Here is a 20043-nt window from a genome sequence, read left to right as displayed (position 1 = left end):
ACTCATGGTGGGTTCAGGACTAACAAATCTAAAACATTGCACATAATAAAACAACGCAGCCATGGTCCGGAGCAAGTTTCTAGAAATAGTGAATATGCATTAACTAAGAAACACAAAGAATGTGGAACAATAAAACATTTAAAGAGTATGAGTATTGCCATTGTAAGGACTTAGGTCAATGATACCCATTGACAGCATATGCAAAATATAAAAAAAATCAAACATCCATCCATGTGTTGCTGTGGGTCTTCTGTGCTGGGCCAACGTGAAAAGGAACCATTTTACTCAAAGGGCAAAAAACCTAGCCTGCCAATGGAAGTTGGACTGTCTAACAAAGGTTCCGGTACATTTATAGGTTAGCATTAGGATGAATTATCTCCAGTGATATCTTCTCAATGTTCAATCCAGTGATGTTTCCAGAAAGTTGACAGTTTTAGAACCTGCCCAACCATCTTTTGGTAAAACCTTACACACTCAATGGACAATCTGGGGAACCTCCTGTGTCGAGTTTAAAAGAGCTTCCTTCCTAAAGTTTTGATCTTGAAGATTTTGGCCCTCTCAAAGATGGATTCTACGGAAATGGCCTCCCACAAGCCAGCATTAAAAATGTGCAGATGGTTCCATTTCTTTTTGCTAGTTGCCCTTATACCAAATCCTGGGAACAACAGTTGGTCGCGGCATCGTATCTAGGGGCACGGGAGATGACAGAGGCGTACAGCAGAGCAGTTGTGCTCTTTGGAACTCCACCCCAACAATGCTATTTCGAGTTTAATTGGCTAATAAACTTGTTTATGTATTCCGTGTTGACGGAACTTCCTCTACACGGAGAGGATCAATTAGATCTAACATTATCTCCTTGACTACGTATCAAGGTAAGGAGGTTTCATTTGGACTGGGACTGATAGACGTCCTGACGAAGACCAAAGTGACCTACTGATTGGGGGCAAACTCAGGTCAAAACATGTTGACTCCAGCAGTTTAGGAGGGGTGTTATAGGTTCCTAATAGTCCTTCCTTAACACCGACATCCGTCATTGTATTTTAATCCTGACCTTGGAACCAACAAATAAACGGATGTTAGGTATCCATGAGTCAGTTTTAAACTATCTTTTGTGACTGCACTTTCTCTTATCACTGTACTCAGTCTTGTACTGACACGTCTTGGTCAGTACACTGTTTGTCACGTTTAGTGTTTGTGATTTCTTTACGTTATATGTTCCCCCTCCCTTTGCTCCGCCCTGTACGTGGCTACACCAGGGCGTTGCAGCAGACCCTATTATGAAGCATGTCGCACACATTTGTGTGTGAGTGAGGGCAGTTTTTCCTTACATATGAGTTTGTCACTGTTCGAAAAGTTCACTATTTGTGTTTTTGTCCTCTCCACCCCTCTACGTGTGTAGAATAGTGACTTGGGGTGGCAGAGTAGCCGTTTGACCCTCTCCCCTCTATTGTGTGAGAAAAAAACAAAAAAAAACAACAGTTGGTCACCATGTCCCAATGAGTTTAACTCCCTTTAAAACCATAACAGATTTTGAAACGGCAGAAAAACATCTATAACAACAGTGCTTTTGAATCACTCTGTTCTCCTAGACAACACAGGGGCTAGCAGTTTGTGGTACCATTACCAGCGAAATTTAGTTCCTCACTGCAGATTGAGTTAGTAGAAATTCTTGGTTTCAGACAGCGGAAACTTAGCAGCCTCTGCTGTAAGAATCTTATAGCCTGAAACGTATCCACCACAGAGCTGCAGACTTATCATAATTTGAAGGCCCACTGTATGTAATGCATACCATGTGAGGCATGCAAAGAATATTTCTAGGCCCTGTGTTAGTCAAGGCTTTGAGGAGGTTTCAGCTAGCTCTCTTCATTCATTTGCCTTTTTTTGTGTCCTTGATGCTTTCCTTCAGCACACCACAGCATACAGCGTTGCAATTGGCCAGCCGTTGGATCCCTCCACTTCTGCCCCAACAATAATCACCTTGAGTGGTTTGGGACTATTCCTAATTATTTATGTGTTTATTTTCTATTTTTGTTTCCTGCATGGACCAGGTAGGCCTCCAGTCTACTGAGCTGCCAATGCTGCTTGATGTGCACCACATTCGTACTGCAGGGGTGGTAACTTTTTTGGGAAAAAGTTTTAATCCCATTCTTTTTTCAAATAAAAAATGTATTGTATAAATTAACAAAAATTGCATTTAAAAAGGCTGCTGAACATTAATGATACTACTACTTGAGAATAACCACCGATTTTAGAATTTATTCTCTGCTTTCTCCATCTTCCTTCTCTTTTTTCACTCCTTGGAAATAGAGAATATTGTCATATCAAGGCTTTACCCAGATGTCCAAACAGTGCTCTGTCAATGTATTCTTCTGTATTGTTAGTTGCATTCTCATATATCCATCAATGCACATGGTCACCTTTATGCATATTTCTATGAAACATTTCTGCAGAAGCAGTTAAATACATTTGTTTGTGCGCCGCATTCATGGACACACAAGGGCACCTATTTGTATGTTTGTGTATTAAGAATTTTCAAAAACATTTTTAAAAAGCATTCATTGGCAATTTCAATAAGAAGTCGGCCAACCACAGACCTATTTCCAGTGTTTATTTATATTTGCCAATCAGAGCTGTACTGCATCCAAGGAAGAGACTACATAGATGATTTAAAGAAGGACAACTACTAAGCATTGCCCTAAAAACAGCAGGAATCCCATCCTCTTTGTTCACACCTCCTCTTAAAACTGAAGAGAAAAATCCCCTCCAAATGCATGATCAGGAATGCCATGGATCCAACTAGATACAAGGATAGAAGGAGGGAAGAAAAGAAGGAAGAAATGAAGCAAGGAATGAAGGAAAACAGGAAGGAAATACTTAAGCAATACATTTACATAGTACACCAACACCTAATTGTCCAACTACAGGCTCTTAATATTAAACATATCATTTAAGAAAACCCATAAACTTAAGGCTGTTAGGAGTGGCATCATGAAAAACAAGTTGAAATAATCACAATAACCGGTACTTGATCTCAGACACATTACAGTCAACCATGTTTTACTCCCTGCTACTAATCACCGGGACCGACTATAGCCCTCGTCTTCCCATAAAAATGACCCTCACTATCCTTGAGATGACCATGGGTATGCCCAGTTGTCGGCTTGTTATCTAACTGTGTGATGGGATACAATCCACATTTTACTTATGAGCTCCAACACAGCTGAAACTTGCCTGCAGTCACTTGTGAGTCATGGCAGGGGCAAGTAATGTATCTGTGCGTTGTTTTTGGCAGACCTAGAACTAAGTTTTCATACGGCTGGTTCCTGTCTGTAGAGTGAGAAAAAAAAATAGAATTATATATATGAAACATGAGCCAGAGTAAATGCCAGTAGCTCTGATTATTGCAAGTATTATGTTCATGTTGTTTTTGATGATCTTACTTGCTATTGTATATTAGAACACATAAAGCTTTTCCTTCCAATAAATGAAGATTACTGGGATGAGAGTGATAATGCTGTGGACTGTCCTGAAGAAACAGAAGTGCTATCAAAGGACTGAAGCACGTCATTTATGATATTGGGATATTTCCTTTATTCAGCCTTCTCAATTCGCCTGTTTGCTAGGGATAGTATGAGGTGCATATAGTATTGTGAGGTGGCCAATTGTGTAGTAATGCTGGATTGTTGATTTCATGTTTGTTCTGAGTTTTGGTAACTGTTGTTATGCAAGTCATAAATAATGTAGTTGCTTGCAAATGAAAGGTTTAAAATTGTCTGCATTTGTCAATGTTGTCAAGAGAGCAATGTGTTGGGTGGCTGGCATAAATGGATTTAGAAACAATGGACTCTTTCCATCAGAGTCTGCGGGTGGCAGTGAGGTGGGTACATCTTCAGGAAATTACCATATTCATGTGATTAACCACTTGTATACTGGTTTAGGGAGTTGGGAGTTTAAAGAGTTTGAACTTACGGCCTGCATATTCTCAATGGTTGGACTTGTGGGATACAAGAACAATTTGCAACTTTACGTTGTTTCTAACCAGTTTTTACTTAAGAGCAAACTTTCTTTCTCACAGTTCTTCACAGTTGATGGTGCCACTTATCTGAGATTGAACCATACCAAGCTGACTAAAATCTGTTTCTTTGAAACTTCGTGACTGTTGCTGTTTATGATTCATTTTTTTACATGTACTTCCTTTATCTGTTTGTCCTTTGCAAATGTACCCTTTCGGAAAAATGGAATGCAGTAAAAGCAAATGAAAATCATGGTTCTCAAATGATCCTTTCCACACAAGATTATGAATTCAGAAGTTAGAGAGAACATGGCACTACTGTAAGACTCCTAGATCCCTATCTGTGTTACAAATGGTGCATTTCCAACTCCTTAAACTTCCCATAATGTATAGTTAAGTGGGTGAAACTTAACATGTCAAGATCGGGCAACCCAAGTGTCTACCTAAATCCACGTAATGAGTTTCTAAATTTCTTCTGCAAAAATGTCTTATTAATTTGAAGTTCCATCTTATTTCAAGTCAATCACCTTGCCTAATATTTTCCAATCACGAAATGTTGAGGTGTAACCAGAATTTTCTCCATTAACCATGGTCAATTTAACAGACACAATTAAAGCATTAAAACTAACATTCTAGGATGATGTAACAATTTGCTTTTTATGCTGCCTACTAAATAACTCTATCATGTGAGAAAAAGACTAAATGATTCCATATCCTATATCCTATAAAAAAAAGGGCCAAGTGACTTTCATAATAAAAAAAACTATGATTATTTTCCGACCTGTGAAAAAAACTTACAAGGGAATACAAGACCCTCAATTTTCCCACCTGTGAAAAAAACTTACAAGGGAATGCAAGACCCTCAACCAATGTGTGGACATGGATGTATGACATTACAACGCATGCTTTTACATTGCAAGTTTTACAACGCATGCCTTTACAACGCATAGCGCTTTGGGGTGCTGGACAGTGAATAGTTTAATTTACTATTCCAACTCCAGTTCCCGTGGATAGTAGGGAAGGTGTTGGATAGTAAATTAAATTTATTCCCTATCCTAGAGCGCCCCCAGCGCAATGCGTTGTAATGGTTTGCGTTGTAAAAGTTGCGATGTAAAAGCATTGCGTGGTAAAAGTTGCGTTGTAAAGGATGTTTCCCGTGGACATACAGTTAAATAATCACATTGTTCAAAACAAACTTGTGGGCCTCCTATCAACACAGATTGCAAAGTGGTTGAATTAGAGAAACTGGCACCCTCAAAATCCTTGCTTATATTAATTGCATGTTAGATATTGGTGCAGCCTGCCTTCCTATCCTTTTGGAATTAGTAACAAGAATGATCTTCATAATCTCCCGCAGAGAATTGTGTATGAATAGGTGGTGATGTCTTCAGTAGCTTTGACCCCTTCTTGACTACTCATTAAGAATTAGTCTCATTAGGGTATTACGCATCCAAGTCACATTCGTGGTCTATAGTGTTTCCCAGGGCTTGATACTGGCATCAATGTAGTAGAATTTATACATGAAATTGCTGATGCAGTCCAATGGAGGAGACATAGTTAGCATTCCTCAAAATGCAGTTAAAAGTCATAAGTATTTGAAGAACTTCCCAATAGAAGATATTTCTACACTGTAAGACTGAGTACTGAAGAATCAAGGATTGATGTATGCTAACCACCTTAAATGGAACCACAAGAAAACAAAATACATCCTTTAGTTATTTATTTATTTATTTAATTATTTTATTTATTTAAGGTTTTATATAGTGCTAGTTAGACTCTGAGGTATCAGAGCATTTTCTAGAGTCGAGAACAACACAATAAGCAGTCACTGAGCATATGATGAGCAATAATCATAGGTTCAAGTAAATATAACAAATAAACAAGGGAAGTATACTTAGGCAAGGCAAGAGGAGCATAGCAAAATATATACACAGAAAAAAAACTTGTTTGGCTATAAGGTTGGAATTGCTGAATTGAGGTCCATATGAACATTTAGAGACCATGAGAGAAGGACATCAAGAAAAATAGAGACAAACACAAAGAAAGAAAAACAGCCAACTGATCAACAGAGTTTGAACTGAACAAGAAAGCCTAGTTGAACCGCGTTCAGTTTGTTCATGAGTTCCAGTATTTATTGAGGAGATGGCATTTCAAGTGATGCCGGGGAAGGAGGGGTTGCATCGTAGGTGCCTTGGAGGGAGTTCCAAATGCTGGGAGTGTTACCTGAAAAAGAGCGAGCCTTTAAATTTAGGAGGGGCAAGAAGAAGAGTGGTAGATCTTCTCCTAGGTCTGGTTCTTCCAGCTTTTGTGAGTTTGTTGTCTAAATAGTCAGGGCAATGGGCGTGAAGTGCTTCGTGGGTGATGCAGGAAGTCTTGTAGATGTATCTTCCTTCTATGGGAAGCCAGTTTAGGGACTTGAGGTCAGGCGTGATGTGTTTGTACTGTTTAATGTCTGTTATAAGCCGGGCTGCCATGTTCAGTACTGATCTGAGGGCTTAAGGTAAGGTGAGTTTTCGGATTCCTTGTGAGGATAGTATTCCCGTAGTCAGGTTTGGAGAGTATCGGAGATTGCACAACCCATTTGAAATCATCTGATGGACTGAATGGTTCAACTTTTTTGAGGTGATTTAGTGTGTAAAGCGCTCCTTTGGCTGAGCTTTTGATATGATCCTTTATTGACAATTTTTTTGTCAAAGGCGAAGCCTAGGGATTTAGCCTAGTTGGAAAGAGTGAGCGAGCAATTTAGGGCCTTCAGGTTGCTGATCCAGCCTTGGATTGAAAATTGGCTAATTTTTGGGGAGAACAGAATTACTTCTGATTTGATGGGGTTTAATTTAAGATGGTTGCAGTTAAACCTAGATTGAATCTCAGAGTTTGAGGGTGTGAGGAAAAAATGAATTGAACATCATGGGTATGTTATGTTATGTTATGTTAACGTATTTGTAGCGCACATGGCTGCCCCAGCAACGGGGTGTCCCAGCACTAGAGATGAACACAGAGTGAAGCGACATTGGGTGAAAAGCCAGGTCTTCACCAGCCTTCTGAAGGTAAGATGATCAGGGTTGCTGTGGATGTGGGTAGGGAGGGAGTTCCAGAGGGCGGGAGCCAACAACTAAAAGATCAACTGCCGGCTCTGGCCCTCCGTATCCGAGGAACTCTGGCCAGGAGCAGATCTGCTGAGCGCAGCGCACATGTCGGGGGCATAGTAGGAACATAAATCCCTCAAGATTCTGGGGTCAATGCCCAGAAGGATTTTATAGTTGAGGCCCTCGTTTTGAAGTGCACTCTCTGTTGTAGAGGGAGCCAGTGTAGGCAACAGAGGAGTCTGGACATATGACAGTGTTTGGGAGGGATAAGATTGCCCGAGCAGCAGCAGTCTGAACACGTTGTAGCCTTAAAATTGCGGATTTGTTGGCTCCCAGAAGATGCACATTGCAGTAATCTAGTCTGGCAAGGACAGATGAATGGATGATCAGTTGCAGACTCTTAGAGTCAAAGAGACCTGGTATTGGTTTGAGGCCTCGCAGCAGTACAAAACTTTCCATGCCACTTATTTGGCATGGATCTCAAAGGTGAGATTACTGTCCATCATTATGCCTAGGTTCTTCACCATAGGTTTGGGTATGGGGGAGTGCCAAGAGCAGGAGGCCACCACTGTTGCCCCATAGATGGGAGTCTTTACCTACCAGGAGGGTCTCTGATTTGGCTGAATTTAGCTGCAAATAATTAGTGGCATCCACTCCAAGATAACTGTCAGCTCCGGTCTAAATTTCACCATATCCTGGCAAGGGTTGTTGGAGAAGGCAAACACCAGCTGGGTGTTATCTGGGTATGACACCAGGGGGATGTCCCAGGTTTTGGCCAGCAGAGCCAGGGGTCTCACATATACATTGAATAAGGTAGGGCTTAATGCTGACCCTTGGGGCACCTCAGAGCGCAGTGAGTGAGTACAGGAGTGGAAGGGGGGCAGTGACTTCTCAGGTCTGACCATCTAGGAAGGATGAGAACCATGAGAGGGTTACTGTTAATACTACACAAGGAACAAGAACCAGAGGAGTGGCTATTTGTAGAAATCAATGAAGTCTGGTAGACAGCTCTTGTAGTTGTAGTTTATTCTTCAAGTTACATCTTGCAATGTAAGTCTTAATATATGCCCCACCAGGAGCAGCCTCCTGGCTGCTCAGCCCATCTTCTCAAACTGCTCCCCCTTCAAGTACAAACATCATAACATTCCAAACTACATCATATAGCTAGAGCATCAGGCAGAGAATCAGGGCAAGGGAGATGCATTACTTAAGAAGCAGATTACTACACATCTTCCCCTTTATAATATTTAACAAAATGAAATAGTATACACATATGTAACCGTAGGAAGAGAAGATAAACATTCCAGAAAAAAACGTAAAAGAAAATCATAATAACATGAGCCAAACTCTCCTTATGTAATAATAATAATAATGTAAAAGTAATGCAATATTGAGAAAATAATAATGTAAGTAATAAAATAGCCTTCCCTATATAATAATAATAATTATGCAATAGTAATAATGTAAGTAATAAAATAGCTTTCCCTATGTAGTAATAATAATAATGATGCAATAGTAATAATGTAAGTAATAAACAGTAAGACAGCCTTCTCTATGTAATACTAATGATAATAATAATAATGACTTAGTTTATGTAGTAACTAGCAGCCCGTCCCGACGTTGCCCGGGAGCAATTAGGCTTCAGGGCCCCCTCCCGCCCCGCTTTTGTAACCTGCAGACGTCACTTCTTCCTCCTGTAATTTACTTTGCTTCAGGGCCCCCACCCTCCCCACTTTTGTAACCTGCACACGTCACTTTTTCCTGGTGCACACGTCCATCCACCCCCTTCCCTCCACTCCACACAAGGGACGCAGGTATTCGTGAAGGAAATATTCCTATATAAATATAATCTCCTATAGTGAAGCAAACACATCTAAACAATAACATATTCACCGCTGACGGTTATGTGAGCAAACTCTCCCCTTTTTGACAGAAGGTGGCCTCGTTCGAGGGGGTACCGTTTTTCTCCTGACTGTGTGTAGGCCTTCGTGGCGCACTTTGTTAACGGCGGAGCTCAGAGTCCCATTGAGAAGAGCATGGGATTATCCTACGGAAGCCGAGGTGGCTCAAACGTTTACAGCATCTAAAACCCCTCTGGCTACACGTCACTTTTTCCTCGTTTTCCTCCTGTAATGCACCGTTTGTCTGACATTTGTAGCGCACCGTTTGCCTCCTCTTCCTTGTCCTCAGGCTTCCCCGAACGCCGCCTGCCCGTGCCCGTCCCTCGCCTGCCCCGACCCCCGCCTGCCCCGACCCCCGCCTGCCCCTACATGAGTGCCCTTACCTCCGCCGGCGCTGCTCCCGCCTGTCCGCTCGCACCACCGCCGCTCCTCCTCCGCCGCCGGTCCTCTGCTCCTGACTTCACTGCTCCTCCCCCGCGCCATGTCTGCCGCTCCTCGGATGCCGCTCCTCCCCGTGCTCCTAACGTGACACGCACGTCGCGGCCGCGCCACTTTTGAGGCACTACTTTTTTTTTTCTCTAAAATTTTAAATAACGTTTATTTTTATGTAGCCTATAACCATCTACACACCCTGCCGATTTCAACGGTGTATCGGGTGTGTAGATTGGCGCAGTGGTTCCCGAGTTTACCCGCCTCAAAGCCTGAAAGTTTCTGCTTTATTATAGTAGTATAGATAGATAACGTTGTGTGTTTGCTAAGAAATGATTAGAAAGTGGGTGAGTGTCATCAAGTAATTGTCTAATGATTTCCGGTGGATCTTCAGCTTTATTGATAATTGCCTTTCCTGAAGAGCAGCAAAGCCCTTGAGGTTCACCTTTCCATTTCATTGCGTAGCATTTGTTACAGACATTGTCCATATTCCCAATGTTCACATGTGGATTGTTTATGTAGTCTGTAAGTGATTGTAGCGGAATGCCGATCTGTGTAGCGTTTTTAGTTTTTCTGTAAAATTGAGTTTTGTACCTTGTTGTTCATCTTGGTCTGTAGTATTGTGGCACATAGCATTTTCCTGTATTTTGTGTGTGTTTTTTGTGTGTGTATTGGTGGATATTGTAGCCCCATCATTTGTATGTGCAAGCGTTTGTGATTGTGCTATATTTTGCATCTGCGAAACCGCAGATGTTGAGGGATTTGAGAGGCTTCTTAATATTTCCTGTTGATGTTCCTGTGATTGGCGTATGCGTTTATTTTTTTGTGCATTTGTTTTATAAGTTTTGTGTGCAAGTTGTGTCTTGCGCTTTACCATTGTGAATGTTAGTGTTTGTGTGTTGTTCCTGTAAGTTTCTCCCTCTGTGTGTTACTTTTATTTCCCTTAATTAATATGTGTGTTTGTCAGTACTGTCACTTTTGTAAATATAGAATTGTAATGTAAATGTTATCTTTGTTGAACGTTTGCTTGGGCTTGTTTATATGTTTCTAATCGTGCCGTTTTCCTCCTACTGTAGCAACGTCGGTTTTGTCGTGTGTCGGATTACGTTTGCTTGGGCTTGTTTATATGTTTGTAATTGTGCCGTTTTCCTCCATCTGTAGCAACCTTGGTTTTGGCGTCTGTCGGATTACGTTTGCTTGTGCTTGTTTATCTGTTTGGAATTGTGCCGTGTTCCTCCTACTGTAGAAGCCTCGGTTTTGCCATGTTTCGTATTCCGTATGTGTAAGTGTGCGCCGGTGATTATTGCCAGGCCGTCTTAGTATGGTAACACATGCTGTGATGTTGTGTCGGTATTCGTTATCTGTAACTGTGCTTGTGTCTCTCAAAGCAGTGGTGTTCTCCCTTTTTTTTTTTTAAAGTTCCCGCAATTGCAAGTCTAACTTAGGCTGTGATGCCGCGTCGGTCTTCGTTATGTGTAAGTGTGCATGTGTCTCATTTTAAACTTCCCGCAATTGCAAGTCTGCCTTTGTACGTTCAGGCATGCAATGCGGACGTGTCCAATGACGTTCACGCATGCAATGAGGACGTGTCGCATTAGGCGACTGTCCTTGTTCTCCAAGACCCCTGTCAGTGTGAAAGCATTGCTACGATTGGTAAAAGGTGTGCAAGCATTGTTACGATTGGCTAAAAGTTGTTGTATGGTGAAAGCTTTGGTAGGATTGGCTAAAAGTTGTTGTGTGACCTCGGCATGTTTACTAATCCGCCCACATTGCTTACGGCTCCAATGATGAAAAAGTAAAGCTGTGAGTCGGTAGGTGAAAGTTGTGTCTGAATTTGCGTTTGTCCATCGACATGTTCGCTTGTTTGTGACCACGATACAATGTTGAGAGAGCACACGTCACGCCCCCCAATGACGCCCACCACGCCCCCCAACTATGCCAGGACGATGACAGAGCACACACCACGCCCCCCAATGACACCCACCACGCCCCCAACACGGCCACTGTCATTTACCATATAGCGTTTGAACATCGACCTATTTGCTTGTGTGAACATCGACATCGACCTGTTTGCTTGACCTGTTTGCTTGTTTGAACATCGACCTGTTTGCTTGTTTTTGGGCACGATACGGCATGATACAATGAGAGAGCACACGCCATGCCCCCCTTTTACGCCCACGCCACGCCCCCAAACAGTCGTTTTCAATGCCCAGAAGGGACTTCTTTACCCCCTATGTTGTTTCACCTTTCTAATGTATATGGTGCCCAGATGTTATGGCTGAGATACCCGCCACCCCCTCTCGACACATTCCCCAAGGATGGGAAACCGAAACGGTTCTGAACTTTTGGAAGGCGGGAGGGAGTGACCCTCCCGGCCGTATTTATTAAAATATGAAACAAAATCAAAACATTAAAATAACAGTTTCATATTATGTACAATTTCATTTCCACATTACGATGTTTGGCTAACCTTAACAGATCTCTAATACAAAGATTCTCCTAGCCGATCCAACATCCTAAAAAACATTTGACTTGAAATTGTACATCCTAACGTTAAGGGCCAACGGCAAGGTCGTAACCGGTGTCAGATCCCTAAACCAGAAATACCACCCTCACTTGTGAGAGGACCAACCGCACAGAGGCGTACCTCAAGTGCATCTACCAATTTCCCTTGGACTTGACGGGGGCCCCAATGAACTCGACGCCATTTAACGGTCGTCCGAGGACTCGTGTGAGGTGTCTAAGAGGTAGCGTAAACCCCCTCCCGAACCCCACACAACTTACCCATCTGCCGTCGCAGATGTCCTGGCCCCGGGAAATTCCCCAGGAGGGCCCGTAGCCCCTCCTATCCAGGAAGGGGCCTTGACCACCTTTCCTTTCCTTCCGGCGGCCTATCCTTAGACGGGACCGCCTCCCCGTTGAGGGGCCAATGGCCACCTCCCCCGAGCGCTCCCATCCGTAATGGGTGACGCCCCCCCATAGGGATCTTCCAATTACTGCTCACCGATCATGACCTTACCGCCCGACAATAAATACGACAAATCTATCTAAATTACTAAATCACGAAACAATTATAGCCTATTAAAAGCATGATTACTGATCAACACCACTGCAAAATCCTTTATTTGCACAACATACTGAAAGTGACCATCTTTATTGCATACTCAAAAAATTATCACAACAATCGTCACAACCTGTAAGAAAATAGAGTTACCACATCAAAACTTTATTTCAAAACAACTAGCTGTCCTCAGGGGCTGGTGGGTGGGTCAAAATTGGCTCTTCGTTCCGTCTTGAGCTCACGTGCAGTGGGGAGGTGCAGCTTCAGAGCACAGGAACGAGAGGATGTTTTCTTGGCTTGTTGCTTCTTTTATCCGTCTTCGGGGCGGGCGTCAACCCGCCCCCGCCCGCCACCGAGGGCGTGGCCGAGTGCGTCAGTGTCTAGGACAACCCACTCCAGGGCGGAAAAAGGCGCGCCCCGGCTACGCCGCTTCGGGCATACCAGCCGAGACTCGCCTCCCGCCCAAGATGGCTTCCCGGGGGGATCGTGGTACTCCACCATACGTTCGGGGGGACCGAGTGGTCGCCCCTTTCCATATGGCTGAGATACCCGCCACCCCCTCTCGACACAATCCCCAAGGATGGGAAACCGAAACGGTTCTGAACTTTTGGAAGGCGGGAGGGAGTGACCCTCCCGGCCGTATTTATTAAAATATGAAACAAAATCAAAACATTAAAATAACAGTTTCATATTATGTACAATTTCATTTCCACATTACGATGTTTGGCTAACCTTAACAGATCTCTAATACAAAGATTCTCCTAGCCGATCCAACATCCTAAAAAACATTTGACTTGAAATTGTACATCCTAACGTTAAGGGCCAACGGCAAGGTCGTAACCGGTGTCAGATCCCTAAACCAGAAATACCACCCTCACTTGTGAGAGGACCAACCGCACAGAGGCGTACCTCAAGTGCATCTACCAATTTCCCTTGGACTTGACGGGGGCCCCAATGAACTCGACGCCATTTAACGGTCGTCCGAGGACTCGTGTGAGGTGTCTAAGAGGTAGCGTAAACCCCCTCCCGAACCCCACACAACTTACCCATCTGCCGTCGCAGATGTCCTGGCCCCGGGAAATTCCCCAGGAGGGCCCGTAGCCCCTACTATCCAGGAAGGGGCCTTGACCACCTTTCCTTTCCTTCCGGCGGCCTATCCTTAGACGGGACCGCCTCCCCGTTGAGGGGCCAATGGCCACCTCCCCCGAGCGCTCCCATCCGTAATGGGTGACGCCCCCCCATAGGGATCTTCCAATTACTGCTCACCGATCATGACCTTACCGCCACAGGCCGGATAGTTGACCGGCTATCCGGACCCCCCACAACAACTCCTGCCTAAAGGTCATGTTATAAACTTTTTAACCAAGCTATGAGGTCTCCTATGAGTAACTCATTCCCCACCCGGGACAAATGAACACCGTCCCCCAAATACATACCGTCCCCTCTGATACAACCATGCGAGACAGAATGCAGAGTACTTGAACGAAACAATCTACTCACTTTGTTATTTATTTTCCTTACTGAATGATTCAGAGCAGAAACAGAAATAGCCCCCCGCCACACTTTTCGTGGGATCATGTGGGACCATGCAATTGTGCACCCTGGAACTCTCCCTGCCAACCAACTTACTGTGGAAAGCATTGCCTCAAGAAGAAGTCGTCTACCAGTGGCCACCAAATCGTTGCCCCCAAGATGGACTATGATTATAGACGGCGGTGACCTTGTCCGCCCTAACAAATCCTCGAAAAAGGATTGAAACTGGTCAATACAGAGCCCGCCCTTTCCGTAGAAGGACACACTGTACCCGTATTCCCCAGCCACGTGAATCATGTCACCTGCTTTGAATACGTCCGCGGCACGCCTCACGTATGAGTGGCCCACGACCCACACCTCCTTTTTCCCAGCCGGTGATGTCTGACCGCTGGTCCCCATGTGTCGGGTCGACTGCACAGTCCGCCCCGCCTCGTAGGCTTGCGCAACTGAAAACCAAACAAAAACAAGAAGCGTGAGTACATCATTACAGCTTCATAACATGTGCAACCGCACATACCTTTTATAACAGTTCGAAGACCAACGCCCTACACGTTTTACTTCTTCTACACTCAGACCCCTGGCTGTAGCCTCTGTAGCAGCCCCTATCCGAAAAGAATGGGTCCCAAACTCGCCGGGGTTCAAGCCCGCGGCCGAAATCGACATCGCAAGCACCCGCTGGAACTGAAACCTTGTCAGTGGGGTGGTGTCAGCGTGTCTCAAAAAGGTCCCCCCCCATGATGCCACTCTCTGCGCTAAATATTCCTCTACGCAAACCACAGGGCACATGGGGGACCCGGGAATCCTCTGTATGATTATGCAGTCCCCAAACGCACCCTGATCGGTTTTGGACCTGACAAACGAGACAGTCATTGTCTCCCCCTTGACCTGAACGTGCTCTTGGCACAATCCCCCCATCGTATCCCGCTTGTTCCTCGCCACTAGTTCGCTTACCCGCATAGCCCCATGGAATGCTAGCGCAAAAGCGGCTCGGAATAACACTGTCTCATACTGTGATGAACACGTTGCCGGGAGTACGGAAAATAACAGGGCCAACCTATCCAGACCTATCGGGCGCCTCTCATCTGCTTTGCGACCCTCCAGGCGTTGCCACCCCCGTAGCGCTTTCTGGACTACGAAAGACGCTGTCGGGTCCTGGATCCCATGAGCCCTTGCCATAAAGGAAATGGCGGCCCGATGCCTCTGGGCCGTAGCTACTGATTTGCCTGCCTGATGTAAAGACAGCAAAAATTTAACGACAAGCTCCTCCTGGCCCCAAAGCTCCCCCCTAGCAGCACCCAAAAAGGACCAATAGGAACGGAACGCCCCTTCGTATGCCTTCCTTGTCCTGGGCGCTAAACTCTCTCCCACGAGGTTTTGTAGTTCGGGGCACCGAGAGACCAGAGAGCTTCGGGAAAGGGTGCTGCCACCGGGTCCGCTGCGGGCAGAAAACCCCAGAAGGCCTGCATACGGAAACGAGAAAGCGCATCAGCCGCTTGGTTCAATACCCCCGGGACATGTCTTGCCCTAAAGAGCACATTCAACTGCATGCACAATAACACAATTTCTTTAAGCAGTCTCAGCATCCATTTGCAACGTGCTGCCTGACTATTGATACACTCTACCACGGTCATGTTGTCAGACCAAAACACCACAGACTGATCCCGGAACCCCTCAGGCCAAGTTTTCAGGGCCACCAAAATAGGGAAAAGTTCGAGAAAAGCAATGTTCCTCGTCAATCCGCACTCATGCCACCATGACGGCCATTTTTGAGCCGTCCATTGTGTGCCGAATATGGCGCCAAAACCTATACTCCCCGCCGAATCTGTCCACAGCCCCAGCTCCTCAGAGGACACCGCCGGTTTTATCCAGACAATTCGACCATTGAAATCCGCAAGAAATGCCAACCAAATGCGCATGACCTGGCGAACCTCTGCCGAGAGCCTCGTGCGGTGATGACCCTCCTTCAGGCCGACCATAGCTTGTGCAATCGAGCGGGAAAAGGGGCGGGCCATCGGCATTACTCTCAGGGCAAAATTCAACTGGCCCACCACTTGTTGTAATTGATGCAGTTTTACTTTAGTCTGACTGATACATGTTTCAAGGGATGCCCTGAATTTCAAAACCTTATCTCTTGGTAGTCGAAAACAACCCTCTACCGAGTCGAGCTCGATCCCCAGAAACTCGAGGGAAGTCGAGGGACCCACGGTCTTACCTGGCGCCAATGGCACACCAAATTGGTTCATCAAGACACAAAATTCATTTAAAGCCTGTCCACATTCTGGATCCCCGGTTGCCCCCAAGAACAAAAAATCATCGAGATAATGCATAACATGTTGAAAACCCGTCTTCTTTGTGAAGACCCATTGCAAAAAACAACTGAACATTTCAAAATAGGCACAAGATATAGAACATCCCATTGGCATACATCTGTCCATGTAATAGCGACCCTGAAACCTAAAACCAAGGAGACGCTGATCGTCTGGGTGTACCGGGAGCAACCGGAACGCTGACTCGATATCTGATTTTGCCATCAGCGCCCCGGGCCCCAGGCGATGCAACATGGCGACGGCCTCATCGAAAGATGCGTACCGCACCGAACATACTTCCGGGTCTATCGCATCATTCACGGAAAGACCACGTGGGGCTGACAAGTTATGTATCAGCCGAAACTCACCCGGGTCCTTCTTGGGGACCACCCCTAGAGGGGAACAAACAAAATTATCAACCGGTGGCAAGTCAAATGGACCGGCGACACGACCTCGAGTCACCTCCTTCCCAATCTTTGCCTGTACCACAGCCGAATGCTGTAAGACCGATAGTTGATTCGTACAGTTAGCTACACCCTGAAAATCCCCCACTGGGATGCGGAAACCATATGAAAACCCGTTCCGCAACACCCCAGCGGAAGCATGATCCGGGTATTCACTGAGCCAAGGAATCATTGCCATGGTATCAATCGGAGTAGGTAAAGTCGCCCCTCGGACTATTTTAGACCTGTTTGGCGCTTCCCTTACCACCGTTATCACCCGTTTTGGCTCTGCACATGGACTCAGGATGGGATGGCTGCCCACACCCCCCACATTCATGTCTGAACTTGCACGACCCCTGGGGCCTCGTACATTTACCTCTGTTAAAATTCCAACAGATTCCCCTTTTACCTGCGTTGCCACTCGTCTTCGAGTGGTACTCGCTACCTGCACCCGTCCGAAAGGGTGTCCCAGAGTATTGGCGGGAAGATTCACCCCCACTACTCCCTGACAATGGTACTTTTAACATTCCAGTACTCTCCATTTTTTGCCATGACACGGAGTCGTAACAATCCCAAGTCAAAACTGGGTCATGTTCCTTAGCTTTTCTAAAAATATTGTCATAGCAGAACCACTGATTGCCCCCATACGCTACGGAGTACTCCATGATACGCGATTGATAAATAGGTAACTCGGTCAGCAACTCAGGCCTGCGCTCACCCATGATGGAGGTAAAAATGCCCCACGCTCTGCCCCAAGTACCAATGTTTTCGTCAACCTTAAAGGCGGCCATTTTTGCGCGCCAAACACTCGGATGCATGAGCTCCTTTTGGCTCTTAACATGCTCCATCTCGTAATGGTCGGTAAGCAAAGAAAAAATATTAACATACTTATTCGCCCAAATCTTTTCCTTAATTTCCAGTGGAACATGCTGAGCCACCTTCTCCCTTCGTGAAGGTACAGACCCCTCCCCCGCGATCGGCAATGGCCGCTTACCTGAACCAGAAGCTGCATTTGCCGCCGAAACTGGGCCCGTTGCATTTTCCGCCGCCGTAACTGGCGGGGTAACAGAAGCTGATGTCTTCCCAGCCTCCCTAGATTCCCGCAGTTGTCTCATTACTGCCCGGGCGTCGTCAGCCGTGGTGCCCTCGTTTTCTTTTCCCAACCACGCTGCCAATTGTGCCGCTAACTCGGGAGGCATATCCTCCCTGGTCACGGGGGTGACCACCACGGGGATCGGATTCCCCCCCTTCGGCACCGGGGTTGGCTCCTCAAGTGGGGTATCAGGGACCGGAGTTTCACCCCCAAGCGCCCCCTTTCTGGACCTCTTGCCTCTCCCACCGGGGACTACTCCCGGCAAAGGCCGTTTCGGTCCTCCCTCCCCGTTCTTAGCCGCCATCTGCTTCTTCAAATCGGCTACCTCCTTCATGAGCATGCGGAGCATCTGATCGGTACTGACCCGCTGTCCGACTTTCTTAGGCATTCCCAGACGGGATATCTGTAAAACAAAAAGAAAGATTACAACGCTCAAAATTGGCTCTTCGTTCCGTCTTGAGCTCACGTGCAGTGGGGAGGTGCAGCTTCAGAGCACAGGAACGAGAGGATGTTTTCTTGGCTTGTTGCTTCTTTTATCCGTCTTCGGGGCGGGCGTCAACCCGCCCCCGCCCGCCACCGAGGGCGTGGCCGAGTGCGTCAGTGTCTAGGACAACCCACTCCAGGGCGGAAAAAGGCGCGCCCCGGCTACGCCGCTTCGGGCATACCAGCCGAGACTCGCCTCCCGCCCAAGATGGCTTCCCGGGGGGATCGTGGTACTCCACCATACGTTCGGGGGGACCGAGTGGTCGCCCCTTTCCAATAGCCTATGTCAATCTGCTTTCACTCCCCTTTCCAACGGTGTATTGGGTGTTATGATTGGTGCTGTACTTCCGGAGTTTACCCGCCTCAAAGGTTCCCAGTTCTCTCTTTATAATAGTAGTATAGATATAAGTAATAACGTAGTAATATAGAAGTCGTAAACTTAAACAAATGGCAGGACCAGGGAATACCATACGCTCTCAACTGCACATACTATAATATACCGTCCATTTACCAAGAACACCCTCTACTGCATACTATTGCAGGACCAGGGAAATTTACATATCCTCTAATGCACATATTATAATGTTCCGTCTGCATACTATTGCCGGACCAACCACGCATTAATACACAGTAGCCTCCCAATAAGAGAACACATACCTCCTCGTAAAGGGGGAATCCACCTCCCTATAAACCACCACACACAGTAACCTCCCAAGGGGGAATCCACCTCCCTATTGCCACACACAGTAACCCAAGTGGGAATCCACCTCTCTATAAACCACCACACACAATAACCTCCCAAGTGGGAATCCACCTCTCTATTGCCAAACACTCGCAGTAACCTCCCAAATAATTGTAAAGGGGGACTCCACCTCCCTACAAACCACACACTTGCAGTAACCTCCCAACTAGTTGTAAAGGGGGAATCCACTTCCCTATAAACCACACATTCGCAATAACCTCCCAAATAATTATAAAGGGGGAATCCACCTCCCTATAATAATACTGTAAAATGAAAATCACATTGAGTATCAATTTAGAATGGCACGTTGCAAATCAAAAGCCGATGTACATAACATTGGCATTCTTACTCAGAGGTGACATAAAATATTCCAAAGGCATTTGGCGGAAAATTATGGGTGCTGGGTGATAGCAGAATGTTGTTATTGTAAACATGTATTTACCACCTGCTCTGTATAGGGGTCTACTGGTGTTGACTCTGATATTTTGGAATTTCACAACTCTGAGCTAGCATTATGACCAACTCTGATTATATTCTGTGATGACCTGACTATTTGGCATGGGCGGGCACTGGAGTAGAAACACTTGCAATTATGCTGGCCAGAAACATAAAGGGGCAGATTTATGAAGGCCTTGCGCCGCCGGTGCGTCACTTTTAACATGGGAAAAAGTGACGCACCGGTGGCGCAAGGCCTTCATAAATCTGCCCCAAGGTTTTTAGGGCTCTTACAGGTCTGACATCAGACAATGGGCTAATCAATGTCTGGCCACATTGAAAGCCTTTTGACCTTGGTAGCACCTATTTTACATCCCCTCATAAAACTGTAGCACACTTTGAAAACTTCTTTGTTACATAGCAGTTGATAGCAAGATATAGTATTGAAAAATATTCGGGAGTCATGTCAGATCATAACCCCTTGGTTTTGGAAGTTACATTTATGGAGTTGTAAAGAGC

The 20043-nt window shown here is 45.6% G+C and overlaps 1 protein-coding gene across 1 annotated transcript in view; it reads left to right on the top strand.

Annotated features, from left to right (window-relative positions):
• Nucleotides 1-20043, top strand: part of LOC144783891 (extracellular calcium-sensing receptor-like) — a 179708-nt gene that overhangs the window by 140017 nt on the left and 19648 nt on the right. The window lies entirely within an intron of this gene.

This window comes from Lissotriton helveticus, chromosome 10 (genome assembly GCF_964261635.1).
Source record: "Lissotriton helveticus chromosome 10, aLisHel1.1, whole genome shotgun sequence".
In the NCBI taxonomy this organism is placed as follows: domain Eukaryota; kingdom Metazoa; phylum Chordata; class Amphibia; order Caudata; family Salamandridae; genus Lissotriton; species Lissotriton helveticus.
This window is presented reverse-complemented; position numbering and strand designations above follow the sequence as displayed.